General features: G+C 38.4%; 1 pseudogene; it reads right to left on the reverse strand.

Moving 5' to 3' along the window:
- The window catches only part of LOC123596375, a 65,833-nt pseudogene that overhangs the window by 6,664 nt on the left and 44,699 nt on the right, over positions 1-14,470 (reverse strand).

The following is a 14,470-nucleotide window of genomic DNA, read 5'->3' on the forward strand; positions in this document are numbered from 1 at the left end:
TTTCTTTCTTCCTCTCTTTCTCTTTCTTTCTTTCTCTCTTTCTCTTTCTTTCTTTCTTTCTTTCTTTCTCTTTCTTTCTTTTTCTTTCTCTTTCTTTCTTTCTTCCTCTTTCTTTCTTTCTTTCTTTCTCTCTCTCTCTCTCTCTCTCTTTCCCTTCCTTCCTTCTTTACTTCCTCCCTCCCTCCCACTCTCCTTTTCTTTTTTCTCTCTCTTTTCTTTCTTTCTTTCTTTCTTTCTTTCTTTCTTTCTTTCTTTCTCTCTCTCTTTGTCTCTCTCTCTCTCTCTCTCTCTCTTTCCCTTCCTTCCTTCCTTCCTTCCTTCCTTCCTTCCTTCCTTCTTTCCAATACTGGCTGAAAATGAACTCATATTACCTTTACATATGGACGACTCAGCAGTGCACACTTAGCCTGGTTTGGTGCCAGTTCTTTAGCCTTTGCCTTTTCCAGCTCAGCAACACAAAACACTGACTTTGGACCCAGGACGATGCCTCCCCAGAGATGGTGGATCTCATCATATTTGTCATTGTCATTGGTCCTCATAGCTTCCACCTGCTTGGACAGACCTCGTTTGTCTTCTGAGTGAACCTGTGTGAGGTTTTCCTGTGGACCAGATGCCCAGCCTGGCCTTCCTCTTGATAACGCAATGGGGAACACCCACCTTATGACACAGGGCAGACAGGAAGACAGCCAGCTCAGTGGGGTCCACAGAATGTAAAATCACTATCAGCTGAGACTTCTTTTCCGTTAAGGCGGGGACAGTATTAACCCCCACTTGAAGAACAGGTGGCCTCTTAGTGGGGTCATCCCCTTTGCTAGCAACTTTGTTCTCAATTCAGGCCAAAATTTCCTGCTTCTTCTCTTGCTTGGTCTCTGGTCTGAATCTGTGGATGAACTTAAGCAATTGAATAACTGTTTGGTGGGCCAAGGCCTGGGTGAACTGGTTAATGACAGAAGGAATTTTCAGATGTTTAAAGGGAAGAGCCTTTGCCACTGCAATCAGATGCAGAGGGGACATTTCACAGAGTGAAGTCCCTTTGAGGCTGGATGTCCTGTCCCTTGTTTTAACAAGGGACTGACCACCTTTTTTGGCCTCTTGCTTCTTCATGACAGCAGGGTCCAAGACCGCCTTCTTCCCTTTAGCCTTCTTTCCTTGTGGCAGGCAGCTTTGATAGCTGGAAGAGAGAGAAAGGAAAGGGAATTATCTCTTTCAGGAATTTCTTAAAACTCCTGTTCCATTGGTAATACTTTTACAAAATACATGGATTTTTACAAAATAAAAATTATTTATGTCATTGTTTGGGTTTAGGGTTGGTTGGAAGGCAGATGTTTGTGCTAGATCATTCATTCTTGCTGGTGCTTTCTTTTCCTAAATTCCTTCTCTCCTGGGTTCAGTGGCAATTCTGTGTCTAGCTTTTCTCTGACCCTTTTAGGTCCTGCTTCTCAGTTCAGGCCAGGTTCTAGTCACCCTTGTTTACTTTTCTTTTTTGGTTCACTTCTTAAATATGAAGGTTTTATTTTTAGAACTTTCCTGTTCTAAATCTGCACTCTCAGAGTTTATCTAGCTTGTACTTATGGTTTAAGCTAGCATTTCCTGAAGTGTGGGATAGGAATCACTGCCGGAATGGAATGATTTGGGGGGTTCATGCTCATATAGGTAACTAATACTGAATCACATGTTGAGAACCTTAAATCCATTTTAATGCTTTTTCTATCCAGAGTACATCAAGTTAGGTATGAAACTTGAACACTCTTCTAATATGGGCTAACCACCCTTGATAATAAAGGAATGCAGTCCTTATGAGCAAATTTATTTTTAGGTAAATAAACCTTAAAATATGGTTTGTTTCTTTCTTTTTCTTTTTTTTTTTTTTTTTTTTTTTTTTTTTTGTTTGTTTTGTTTTTTGAGGATTTCGGGGATCTATCAGGCAAATTACTTAACTAACAATAATCAGGCAATTTCTTTCTTTCCTTTTTTTTTTTGGTCCTGTTTTATTTAATTTTATTTTTAATTTAAATTTTAGTTAGCATACAGTGCGATACTGGTTTCCAGAGTAGAAGTCAGTGATTCATCACTTATATACAACACCCAGGGCCCATCACAGGTGCCTTCCTTAATACCCATCACCCATTTAGCCCATCCTGCACCCACCTCCCCTCCAACAATCTTCAGTTTGTTCTCTATTGTTACAAGTCACTTGTGGTTTGTTTCCTGCTCTTCTTTCCACCCCCCTCACATGTTCATCTGTTTTGTTTCTTTAATTCCACATATGAGTGAAATCACGTGGTACTTGTCTTTCTCCAGTTGACTAATTCTGCGTAGCATAATACACTCTAGCTTCAACCATGTCATTGCAAATAGCAAGATTTCATTCTTTTTGATGGCTGAGTAATATCTCATTGTATAAATATCACACTTTCTTTATCCATTCATCATTCGATGGACATTTGAGCTTTCTCCATAGTTTTGTTATTGTCGATAAGGCTGTTAAACATTGGGGTGCATGTACCCCTTCCATCTGGGTTTTTGTATCCTTTGGGTAAGTACCTAATAGTGCAATTGCTGGATTGTAGGGTAGTTCTATTTTTAGTCTCTTGAGGATCCTCCATACTGTTCTTCAGAGTGGCTGTACCAGTTTGCATTCACATCAGCAGGGCAAGAGGCTTCTCCTTTCACCACATCCTCACCAACATCTGTTGTTTCTTGTGCCATAAATTTTAGACATTCTGACAGGTATGAAGTGATATTTCACCATGGTTTTGATTTATATTTCCCTAATGATGAATGCTATTGAGCATCTTTTCATGTGTCTATTAGCCATCTGGATGTCTTCTTTGGAAAAGTATCTATTTATGTTTTCTGCCCATTTCTTACCTGGATTATTTGTTTTTTGGGGTGTTGAAATTGATATGTTCTTTATAGATTTTGGATATTAACCCTTTATCAGATGTGCCATTTGCAAATATCTTCTCCCACTCCATAGGCTGCCTTTTAGTTTTGTTGATTGTTTAATTTGCTGTGCAGAAGCTTTTATCTTGATGAGGTCCCAATAGTTCATGTTTGCTTTAGTTTCCCTTGCGTTTGGTGATGTGTCTAGTAAGAAATTGCTGCGGCTGAGGTTAAAGAGGTTGCTGCCTGTGTTCTCCTCTAGGATTTTGATGGTTTCCTATCTCACATTTAGGTCATTCATCCATTTTGAGTTTATTTTTGTGTATGGTGTAAGTAAGTGGTTCAGTTTCATTCTTCTGCATGTCGCATCCAGTTTTCCAAACATCATTTGTTGAAAAGACTGTCTTTTTTCCTTTGGATATTCTTTTCTGCTTTTTTGAAGATTTGTTGCCCATATAGTTGTGGGTCCATTTCTGGGTTTTCTTTTCTGTTCCATTGATCTATGTGTCTGCTTTTGCACTTGTACCATACTGTCTTGATGACTACAGCTCTATAATATAGCTTGAAATCTGGAATTATGATACTTCCAGCTTTGCTTTTTTTTCAGGATTGCTTTGGCTATTTGGGGTCTTTTGTGGTTCCATACAAATTTTCGGATTGTTTGTTCTAGCTCTATAAAAAATGCTGGTGGTATTTTGAAAGGGATTGCATTAATGTATAGATTGCTTTGGGTAGTATAGATATTTTGACAATGTTCTTCCAATCCATGAGCATGGAATGCTTTTCCATTTCTTTGTGTCTTCTTCAATTTTTTTCATAAGTGTTCTATAGTTTTTAGAGTACAGAACTTTTACCTCTTTAGTTAGGTTTATTCCTAGGTATCTAATTGTTATTGGGGCAATTGCAAATGGGATTGATTCCTTGATTTCTTCTTCTGCTGTTTCATTATTGGTGTATAGAAATGCAACAGATTTCTACACATTGATTTTATATCCTGTGACTTTGATAAGTTCATGTATTAGTTATAGCAATTTTTTTGGTGCAGTCTTTGGGTTTTATACATAGAGTATCATGTCATCAGAGCATAACTTTTGACAAATAAGGGTAGAATCTGACATTGTATTCTTCTTTGTAGTTAGCTTTTACTCACAGCAAGTGGTACTTTCTGGTGATGGTAGTAATATAAATTTGTCCTTTAATTTATTAAAATAAAAAAGGGAATTTATTTAAGGAAAAACTTTAAGTAAATAATATGTGTGTACAATATGTGATACATGGTTGGAACAGAATTATGAAGGTAGTAACTGTGGTATGAGAATTTGAGAAGTGGTACACTAGAGATCTAGAAAACCACAAATGCATCATTATCCTCAATTGATCTATTTAATGGTTGTCAATGAACTGAGCATGGTTCTAAAAGGCACAGTATGGATCCGGATAATAAAAAAGAATAATAGATGTTATTAGATGTAAGAGCACTGAGTTGGAAATGATCCTACCTACATTCTCCTGATTGCCTCAGTTTCTTTGCTGGAGAAATCTTGTTCATGGCCCAAAGCAGTGGTTCTCAGACTTTAGGTAGGGGCATCCAATTCACATGGAAGTTTCTTAAAACATAGATTAGTCCCTTGTACCTTCAGAATGTCTGCTTTAGTAGGGTCTGAGAATTTGCAATTCTGAGTTACTAGATCTGGAGACCATGCTCAGTCTAAGCTAAATCTTGGACAAAATGCTTATAACATTTTGGGGGCTCAAATTTCAAAGGAAGCTTTTGGTTAAATAACATAGACTTATAGGGTTTTAGAAATGGAAGCAATTGATCCTATGTGTCCTAAAGTGTGGTATAGTTTTCATTGCTGGTATTTAAGAAGACTTAGATGCATTTTAATTTTAATTTATATGTGCTTATATTAAGGCATAGTAGAAAACCAGTGTATCAAACCTATTATTTTTCTGCTTAGCATGAGGCTTAATGTGAGTCAATAAAAATTACTGAGTAAAAGATAGTAGTGGGTTTTTCTTAGATTGTGATGGAGAACATGAATAATGGAATTGGGAAATGCTGATTCTTTTTTTTTTTTTTTAATTTTTTAGTATTTATTTCTGAAAGAGAGAGAGAGAGAGAGAGGGAAAGTGCGAGCAGGAGAGGGGCAGAAAGAGGGAGACACAGAATCCAAAACAGGCTCTGAGCTTTTAGCACAGAGCCCCATGCAGGAATCGGACCATCGAACCCGAGATCATGACCTGAGGTGAAGTCAGATGCTTAACTGACGGAGCCACCCAGGCATCCCAGGAAATGCTGATTATTAAAGCCTTACCTCTTGACTGCATCTCCATTTTCAACTGTAGTTGCAAATAACCAATAGTTTCTTGATTCCTTTCCATGGTTTTAGTTAAGAGCTTTGACAACTCTTTCCTTGCTCATAGTGTTTCCTAATTGTTTTTCCTTCTACTCCATTCATTGTCTACACTGTTTTCAGTGACATCTCCCTGAAACACAAACCGCAGCATGTTATCCACCTCTAGGAGGGGTCTCCTCCTCCTAGACCCCTGTGCCTTTGCACATGCTAATTCTCTGCCGTAAGTGCCTTTCCTCTGCTATTCTGTCTGACTGATTCCTGCTTAGTTATTAAGTCTCAGCTGATCCCATCTCCCATGGTTAGAAACTGCATATGTCTATCATAATATCTATCATGCTATTTTTTAAAAATCATAAAATATATGATTAGAGATTTTTCAAATATTACAAAAGTGTAAAGAAAGTCTTCCTTCCCAGCTTTCCCCAGCCTCACCTTTCTCCCTGAAGGAAACACTATTAATAGTCCAGTGTGTTTTTTACACCTTTTTAATCTGCATTTACAAACATACATATAAATAATGAAATCTATCTAAGACTATGGTTTAAGAGGTTTTTTTTGTTTTTTTGTTTTTTTCTTTCATTTCAGATCTCATGGGCATCTGTGCACATCAGGGCTTGAAAATCTACTACTTTTTTTTTCTTTTTTTAGCAATTGCCTTTTCTTTAAGGAGAGATCAAGGAAAGAGACTGACTTTCATGTCTCCAGGGTTTTTTTAATAAATGTTAGAAAATCTTCATTTAATGCAGCAACTTGTCTTATTTTTATCCTTATTTTATGTCCTTGAATAAAAAATATCTACACTGTTTTCCAGGAGTGATTTCAAGCAAAACTTAGTAACCGACATTTCTTATGTTATTTATCTATGTAGTCATTTATTTTTATCATTATTCTTATCCTATCTGAATGTTTTTTGTCCTTATAACCCTTGCCACACTTCTAGAACCCATTCTTTATTTATTTTTTTTTATATTTGAATGAAACACTTGAGTGTTTCAGAATATTATTGAATTTGATTTTCACAGTGACTCTGAGAGCTAAGCAGGACAGAATCATTCCTCTTTTACAAGGAGGAAGTTGAGGCATAGAGAAAGTGGTCTAACTATAGCCTGAGCATTCTGTCCTACATCGACAACATGTCCTCTGATTGTCCCTTGTTTGCTCAGGACTCACCATTGTGATGTCCCAGCAGATATGCTCTGAATCTATACTCTTTGAAATAAAAAAATCTAGTCTGTTTAGTTTTCCTTAGATAAATTAATTTACACTAAAATATTTGCAGTAATGGTGACTTATTGTGGTACCACTCCCAGATATGAGTGATTATCATAGGAGCTGGTGAGTTAATCTAAGTGAATGATAAATCCCAGTAGGAACTGTTGGAGAAAAGAGTTTTAATCAGAGTAGACTTTTTGGTGTACTCCAAACAATTTTATACGAAAGATCCTTTGAATCCACATCTCTGAATGAAATCATACCTATTACTTATGTTTTAGGAGGACACAGCCAGCTCTTAGCAGACTTCTTTTTTTCTTTTTGCATATTCTGCTTTATTTTTTTCACATTTTTTCCCCTCTGATCCATCTCAGCCAGTTCTTCAAGTAATCCTGAAAGGAAAGTCAGACTTGCCTGGTTTCTTTGAAAACTTTTCTTCAGAATAGCTGACAAAATTTTTGAACTGTTGGTATTCATTTTTCATAATAACCCTTCATGAAAATGACCAAAATATTTTCAGAAAGTAGACTACTGGGGGACCTCTTTACTATGCATTTGCCACTTGACTCTTGAGATCTCAATTTAATTCTGTGAATTGAGATTTTTATTGCTACAGGGTGATTGGAAAAATTAATAGCAATTTCCTCAAAGCACTTTGAGGTCCTAAGGGGCCATTTATTGTTTCAACAAGATATTCTCCTCCTAATGTGTGCGTATTATTGTTTATGAAACAATGAGGGCCCAATGAAGAATAAGATTTGTCGTTGCAAAGAGTTTGCCTTTCTTCCTTATCTGCATTGAAACATGATTTTTTTCAAGAAAGATATTAGCACTGAAATCTCTAATCTTTATTCAGAAAGATGGCTTTATTTTTTTTAATAAAGGACTAGGCTGCATCTTTATCAGCCTGATTTTTTTTCATCCCTGTGGTGCTTTTAAATATACATAGAAAGATGGTCAGAGACTCTAGAAAGAAGGCGGAGCAGTTTCCTGATGGGAGTGAAGGAAGGTCAATAACATCTGTCCTCTGAATAGGGAAAGGGAGCTGCAGGTAGTGTAGACAAGGGTCCGAGCAAATTAATTAATACATGAGAGGACATCAGGAAATGGCTTCTCTGGTTTGCTGTAAATGAGATTTAATGAACTTTTGAAAACCAACAAAAAAAGAAAATCTGGGAATTCCTTAGAAATAGATCTCCCAGTTTCCCCTATTATCTCAATCTGTGAAACAATAAATTATTTGTCTTATAATGATTTCTATTATTAGTAATAGTAGAGATGATCATATAAAGAGTATCCACAATTAGCTCTGTGCTATGCATGCTACCTACATATTGATTCTTTTGTTTTTTGTTTTTTTTGGGGTTTTTTTTTGTTTGTTTTTAGGTAGGCTTCATGCTCAGCACGGAGCCCAACACAGGGCCAATGTGGGACCCATCAAGGAGCCCAATGTGAAGCCCAAAGTGGGGCTTGAACCTATGATCCCCACATCAAAACCAGAGCTGAGATCAAGAGTCAGATGCCTAACGGACTGAGTCACCCAGGTGCCCCCAGATTGATTCTATTCAACCCTTCACATGGTCTTTGAGGTAAACGCTGTGATCCTCATTTTCCAGATGAAGAACCTGAGTCTCAGTACTAACAACCTGCTCAAAGATGAAGAGCTAGTAAGTGCAGGAGTGTGAGCCAAACCAGGTTGTAGTCAAACTAGCCAAACACATCCCCTCAAGTACTTTAATGCCTCTTGACCTTTCCAAACTGTGGACTGAGTTGCAATGTTCTTCACATGAAATGACAACAATGGAAAACCAGAGTTGCAAATGAGGAACTCCCTTGGCATGCCAGGGCTGAACACTCTTTGCAGCATTTACAGTAGTACTAATAAAATAAATATTCCTGGGGGCAATGGTTTGATGTTTTAGTATATTCTCTATGCTACTTCTCATTTAGTCAACCAAATTTAATGGACATCTGCTTTGTGAAACTGACTTAAATATTGTGTGCACTTGCAAGGGAAATTGCAGATTCCTGACCGATGGCCGGAAAGTTGTGTTGAGATGGTAATCCTGGGGAGGTGGGGAAGACGTGAAGAGATATAAGAAGATGGGACGAGTGGATCAATGCTCTTCACATTTATGTTGGTGATGATTAGAACATTCTAAAATTGGTTAGTATTGCATAAAACAAAGCAACATGTGGCAATTGCTCAGTTAATTTCACCACCATAACCACTTTAACTGAGCAAGCTTTGTGATCTGAATTACCCTGTGTGACTTCCTTATCATCTTCCCCTGCACACCCTCCCCAATTTCTACCTCCATTAGCTTTCCCTCTTCCTTCTGTTTGTTTGCCCTGATGGAAAGAACACTGAACTACAAGTGAGGGGCCATGAGCTGTGCTTCGATTGCCACATACCACCAGTGTGATCTTAGGAGAGGCATTCTAGGGCTGCAGTGGATGGCAAAGATGGCCATAGATTTATCATCTTTTACATTCACACCCTTTGCTTATATCCTCCCACACCAATTGTGGGCTGGACCATGTGACTTGCTTTGACCAAGGGACTTTAGCAAATGTGACATACACAGAGACTTGCAACATGCTCGCACACTTGGCATGTGCTTTTGCTGCTCTCAGAACTCTGCTACCATCACGTGAAGAAGCCTGAGTTAGCCTGTAGAATGATGAAATATGTGTGGCCCAGTTGTCCTGTCATCCTGGCCAGACAATGAATGAGTGAGGCCATCCTAGGTCAGCCAGTTGCTGGCTGACTCACTAGTGAGCCCAGCTAAAATTAGCTGAACTAGCCCAAACCAGAGGAAGCTGCCTAGCTGATTTGCAGAATTGGAGCTTCATAAAGGTTGCTTCACTAAGTTTTGGGGTGAGTTATTCATAGCAAAACGTAACTAATAAAAAATCCAATTAAAAAAACGCTCAAACAATGAATAGCAACATATCCACTGCCTACCCCGAAGCATTGTTGGAGATTACATGGGATAATGAAGTAACTATGCCTCTGATAGGCAAAGCTTCTGAGGAGCAGTAGCCAGCGGTGTCTTGTGTTTGACCAGCAACTCGATGTTCAGTGAAGAAATTACTGGATAATAAGCTACACAATTATAAGGTGGCAGTAGCAGCAGCAATAGAATAATACAAAATTTAGGGGCGCCTGGGTGGCGCAGTCGGTTAAGCGTCCGACTTCAGCCAGGTCACGATCTCGCGGTCCGTGAGTTCGAGCCCCGCGGCGGGCTCTGGGCTGATGGCTCAGAGCCTGGAGCCTGTTTCCGATTCTGTGTCTCCCTCTCTCTCTGCCCTTCCCCCGTTCATGCTCTGTCTCTCTCTGTCCCCAAAATGAATAAACATTGAAAAAAAAAAAGAATAATACAAAATTTAAAATAATTTTTTTAATGTTTATTTATTTTTGAGAGAAAGAGAGACAGAGCGTGAGGTGGGAGGGGCAGAGAGAGAGGGAGACACAGAATCCAAAGCAGGCTTTAGGCTCTGAGCTGTCAGCGCAGAGCTGGACTAGGGGCTCAAACTCATGAACTGTGAGATCATGACCTGAACTCAGATGCTTAATTGGCTGAGCCACCCAGATAAATTTAATTTAATTTATCAGCTATGTAGAGAGAATTGAAAAGGACAAGAAAGAGCAGGAATGGGCAGTCTAGGCCACCGGTGCTCTGGTCACAGGCAGGACAGCAGCCTGTAGCCCTTAGGGTTTTCTCACTGTTGTCGGTAAGATACTGCCAATTGTTATCCTTCCCATTGGCTTTAAAACATTCCCAGTTATTTGACTTTTTTCTTTTTTTATTATAGCTTGTCTAGATTCTATCTGGATATCATTCCCATGACAATGGTTAGTCTCCATAATGAAAAGTTTCTGAGAGCCAAATTTAGAGGTAGAGAGAAGCATTTCTAGCCTATAAAAATGCAAAGACTACAAGATAAGTAAATCGAAAAAATTCTGATGGGAGCAAGTATTTTCTGAGCTAACGGTAATTGATCCAATGGAATCTATAAGGAACAAGGTTATGTACTTTGATTCACATTTATCTAGTGGAAACATATATTTTTTTTTCCAATCTGGTTATACTGTAAAGTAAAGCCCATGTAGAGAAAAGTATGCAAAACCTAAAGGTACCGTTTATTGAAAAATTATAGGGGCACCTGGGTGGCTCAGTCAGTTAAGCGTCCAACTTTGGCTCAGGTCATAATCTCACAGTTTGTGGGTTTGAACCCCACATCGCGCTCTGTGCTGGCAGCTCAGAGCCTGAAACCTGCTTCCTATTCTGTGTGTCTCTCTCTGATCCTCCCCCACTCAGGCTCTGTCTCTCTGTCTCTCTCTCAAAAATAAATAAACATTATTATTATTTTTTTTACAGGAACAATTACAAAGCGAATACCCATGTAACCACTACCCAGGTCAGAGATGGAGCCTTGCCTGAACACCAGAACTCTCTTACTATTCTCATTTTCTCCCTCACACTTTCCCCTTCACTTACCCTGTTAAATTGACCACAATGCTTAATGATGATCAAGTCCTCGTTTAGCTTTAGAGCTTTACCACCTCTGCAGAGTTAACCACCTATGTGTGTAACTTTAAACACTACATTTTAGTTTTGCTTGCTTTGAATTTTCTATAAATGAAGTCATTCTGTATATACTCTTTTGCATCTTGCTTCTTTCGCTTAATGCTATTACTTGCTTTGTGTAGTTGTAGTTCATTCAATTTCATTGACAGGTGGTCTTCCATGTAGGAACACACTAGACAATGTACTGTTGATAAGATACATCAGTAGCTTCCATCCTGTGGATCATTTATAAGCAATGTAGCTGTGGCTGTCCTTACGTACCTCCTCCTGCACAAGCATACAAGTTTCTCAAGAGGGTGCCTTTTTTGCGTCATAAGAGAGGCATATCTTCAAATTCAGGAGAAGAGGCCAAAATATTTCCGAAAGTGGAATGACCATTTTGCCTACTGCCAGCGGTGTGGGTGTTCTCAGTGCTCCGTGTCCTTGTCAGCACCTGATACTGTCAGTGCAGTAGTCAGTCGTTTTTGCCAATCTGGCAGATGTGTAGTGGAATCTCCTTCTGATTCACGTTTGCGTTTTCTCATTATTTATGAGGCTGAGCATTCTTTCACATAGTTTTAGCCATTCAGTTTCTTTTTTATGAAGTGTCTGTTCAAGTCTTCTGTCCTTTTTCCTTTCTTCTTTTTCTTCTAATGTTAATTCACTGTTGAGAGAGAGAGAGAGAGAGAGAGAGAGAGAGAGAGCATGAATGGGGAAGGGGCAGAGAGAGAGGGAGACACAGAATCCCAAGCAGGCTCCAGGCTCTGAGCTGTCAACACAGAGCCTGGCGCAGGGCTTGAATCCAAGAACCAAGAGATCATGACCTGAGTCAAAGTCGGACACTTAACTGACTGAGCCACTCAGGCACCCCTTCCGTCCTTTTTTTCTAATGTTTGTGACTTTTTCTAATGTTTTGTAGGGTTTTGTTTTTAACATGTTTTGCATATAAATGTCTCATTTTACATGGTACAGTAGCTTTTCCCATTCTTGGGTTTGTTTGTTTTGTTTTTCACTCTATTAATATGTATCTTTTAAAAATGTTTATTTATTTGTTTTGAGAGATAGAGCGAGAAAGAGAGCATGAGCAGAGAGAGGTGCAGAGGGAGAGGGAGAAAGAGAATGTTAAGCAGGTTCCATGCTCTGTGTGGAACCTGATGCAGGACTCAGTATCACGACTGTAAGATCATGACCTGAGCTGAAATCAAGAGTCGGATGCTTAACCAACTGAGCCTCCCCCAGACATCCCTTAATATGTATCTTTTGATGAATTATAAGTTCTTAATTTTAATATATTTAAATAGATCTAATTTCTTCTCTTTTGATTGCTTTTTATGTCTTATTTAAGAAAATTTTTCCTATCCTGAAGACACAAAGAAGTCTCCTATGAGCTCTTAAAAGCTTTACAGCTTTGTCTTTCACCATAAGTGTATAACATACAAGGTATGATTCTTATCTGTGTATGAGTTAAAGCTGTAACTTCATTATTTTCCATGTGAATGCATACTTCTTCCAGAATCATTGATTGCAAAGGACATTATTTCTCCACTGCCTTGCCATGCCATCTTAGTTATAAATCAAGTGCTCAGGATGTGTGGGTCCATTCTTGGACTCCTTATTCTGCTTCATTGGTTTACTTCTCTATTGCTGCACTAATGCCATATTTTCTTTTTTTTTCTTTCTTAATTTTTTAATGTTTTTATTAACTTTTGAGAGAGAGACAGAGTGAGTGGGAAGGGGGCGGAGAGAGAGGGAGACACAGAAACTGAAGCAGGCTCCAGGCTCTGAGCTGTCAGCACAGAGCCCAACACAGGGCTCAAACCAGGTTAGAGTGGGAGAGAGCCAAAGCATAAGAGACCCTTAAAAACTGAGAACAAACTGAGGGTTGATGGGGGTTGGGAGGGAGGGGAGGGTGGGTACTCAGGAGGGCACCATTTGGGATGAGCACTGGGTGTTGTATGGAAACCAATTTGACAATAAATTTCATATATTGAAAAAAAAAAAAACCTCACAAGCTGTGAGATCATGACCTGAGCCAAAGTGGGACAGACGCTCAACTGACTGAGCCCAGGCACCCCCACATTTTCTTAATTATCACAACTTTATAATAAGCCTCGATATCTGGTAGAACAAAAGTCTTTGCACTTGGTTCATCCTCAAGAAAGAGGGTTAGCTATTGCACCAGGGAAACCAGAAAGACAAGTTTGGAATCTACTGGAATCATTAGAGCAGAAGACGATGACAGCCTGTATTAGGATCACGGAAATAGCAATGGGGAGAGGGGCTGGTTTTAGAGCAGTTCAGGAGATCGCTGGAAAGAATGCCAAACAATTGCTTCTAAATGATGTAAGGAGATAAGCTTTGGTGGAAAAAGATTATATGAATAGATCAAAGAGAAAATAATGAATGAATAGCAACATCTTCAAAACAGGCTACCACAGGCTCTGTGGAAACTTTTACAACAGTAAAATTTCAGAAAGTTAAAAAAAAATAAAGACGAAAAATCAGAAATTGTAGAGAACTTTGAAGGAACCAGAGACCTGCAATTGATATGAAACTGGTGATTGATGATAAATATATTAACAGGAATTATGCATGGCTCCACTTTGTTTAATATTATTTTTCAGTTTTTGACATTCCTTGCAATAAGTTTTTCAATTTCTACATCTGGTGCCTTTCAGGTAACTTGATTTCAGTTTGTAACATCATAAGTCTTGCTGAAAATGCATTCAATATTTCCCAGTTGATAGTATCTTCTAGGGCTTGACTCAGCCTGTGTTTTCTAACAAACTCTCTTATCATTTTTTCTCCTATACTGAATTTTTTCTGATATGTTCTTTAACAAGTTCAAGAAAAGCAGGTCAAACAATAACTAGACTAGTGTGGTTGGACTTCATATTTGGTGTCATTCCTGTTAAGAGATTAATTAATAAGATACATACTAGTTTGTGACTGCCAGCTGATTATTAGAGAATTTTCATTTGCTTTGAAATGTAGGAACATTTAATGTAGTAATTCACAGCTGAATATTTCACACTCAAGATCACACCTTCTTATTTCTATTCCTTGCCCTTCTGAATTTTGCACTTTTGAAAGAAATGGGCCCTCTGGAGCATGACAAATTTGAATTAAAGGTATTTGCCACAGGATGTTATTTTCTGTCAAAAGTTAATGTAACAGTAGGTTCTCTCTTCTTAGTTTGGAACTCATGGGCTGGGGAACTGCTAATGTAAATTCTAATCTTAGACCTGTTGGCATGGCAAATATGGAAAAAAAAAACAGATAATTGCTCAAGAGGTATAGATTAAGAAGGCTGCAGGACCTGTAATTAAGACATTTTTGAATTTAGTGAATTATAACCTGATTTTTGAAAGTAATAGTGGCATTTGCAAGTGAGAGAAGAAAAAAATGATAGAATATAGGAACAAATGCAACTAGAAC

Source organism: Leopardus geoffroyi, chromosome B1, assembly GCF_018350155.1.
Source record: "Leopardus geoffroyi isolate Oge1 chromosome B1, O.geoffroyi_Oge1_pat1.0, whole genome shotgun sequence".
NCBI classification, from domain to species: domain Eukaryota; kingdom Metazoa; phylum Chordata; class Mammalia; order Carnivora; family Felidae; genus Leopardus; species Leopardus geoffroyi.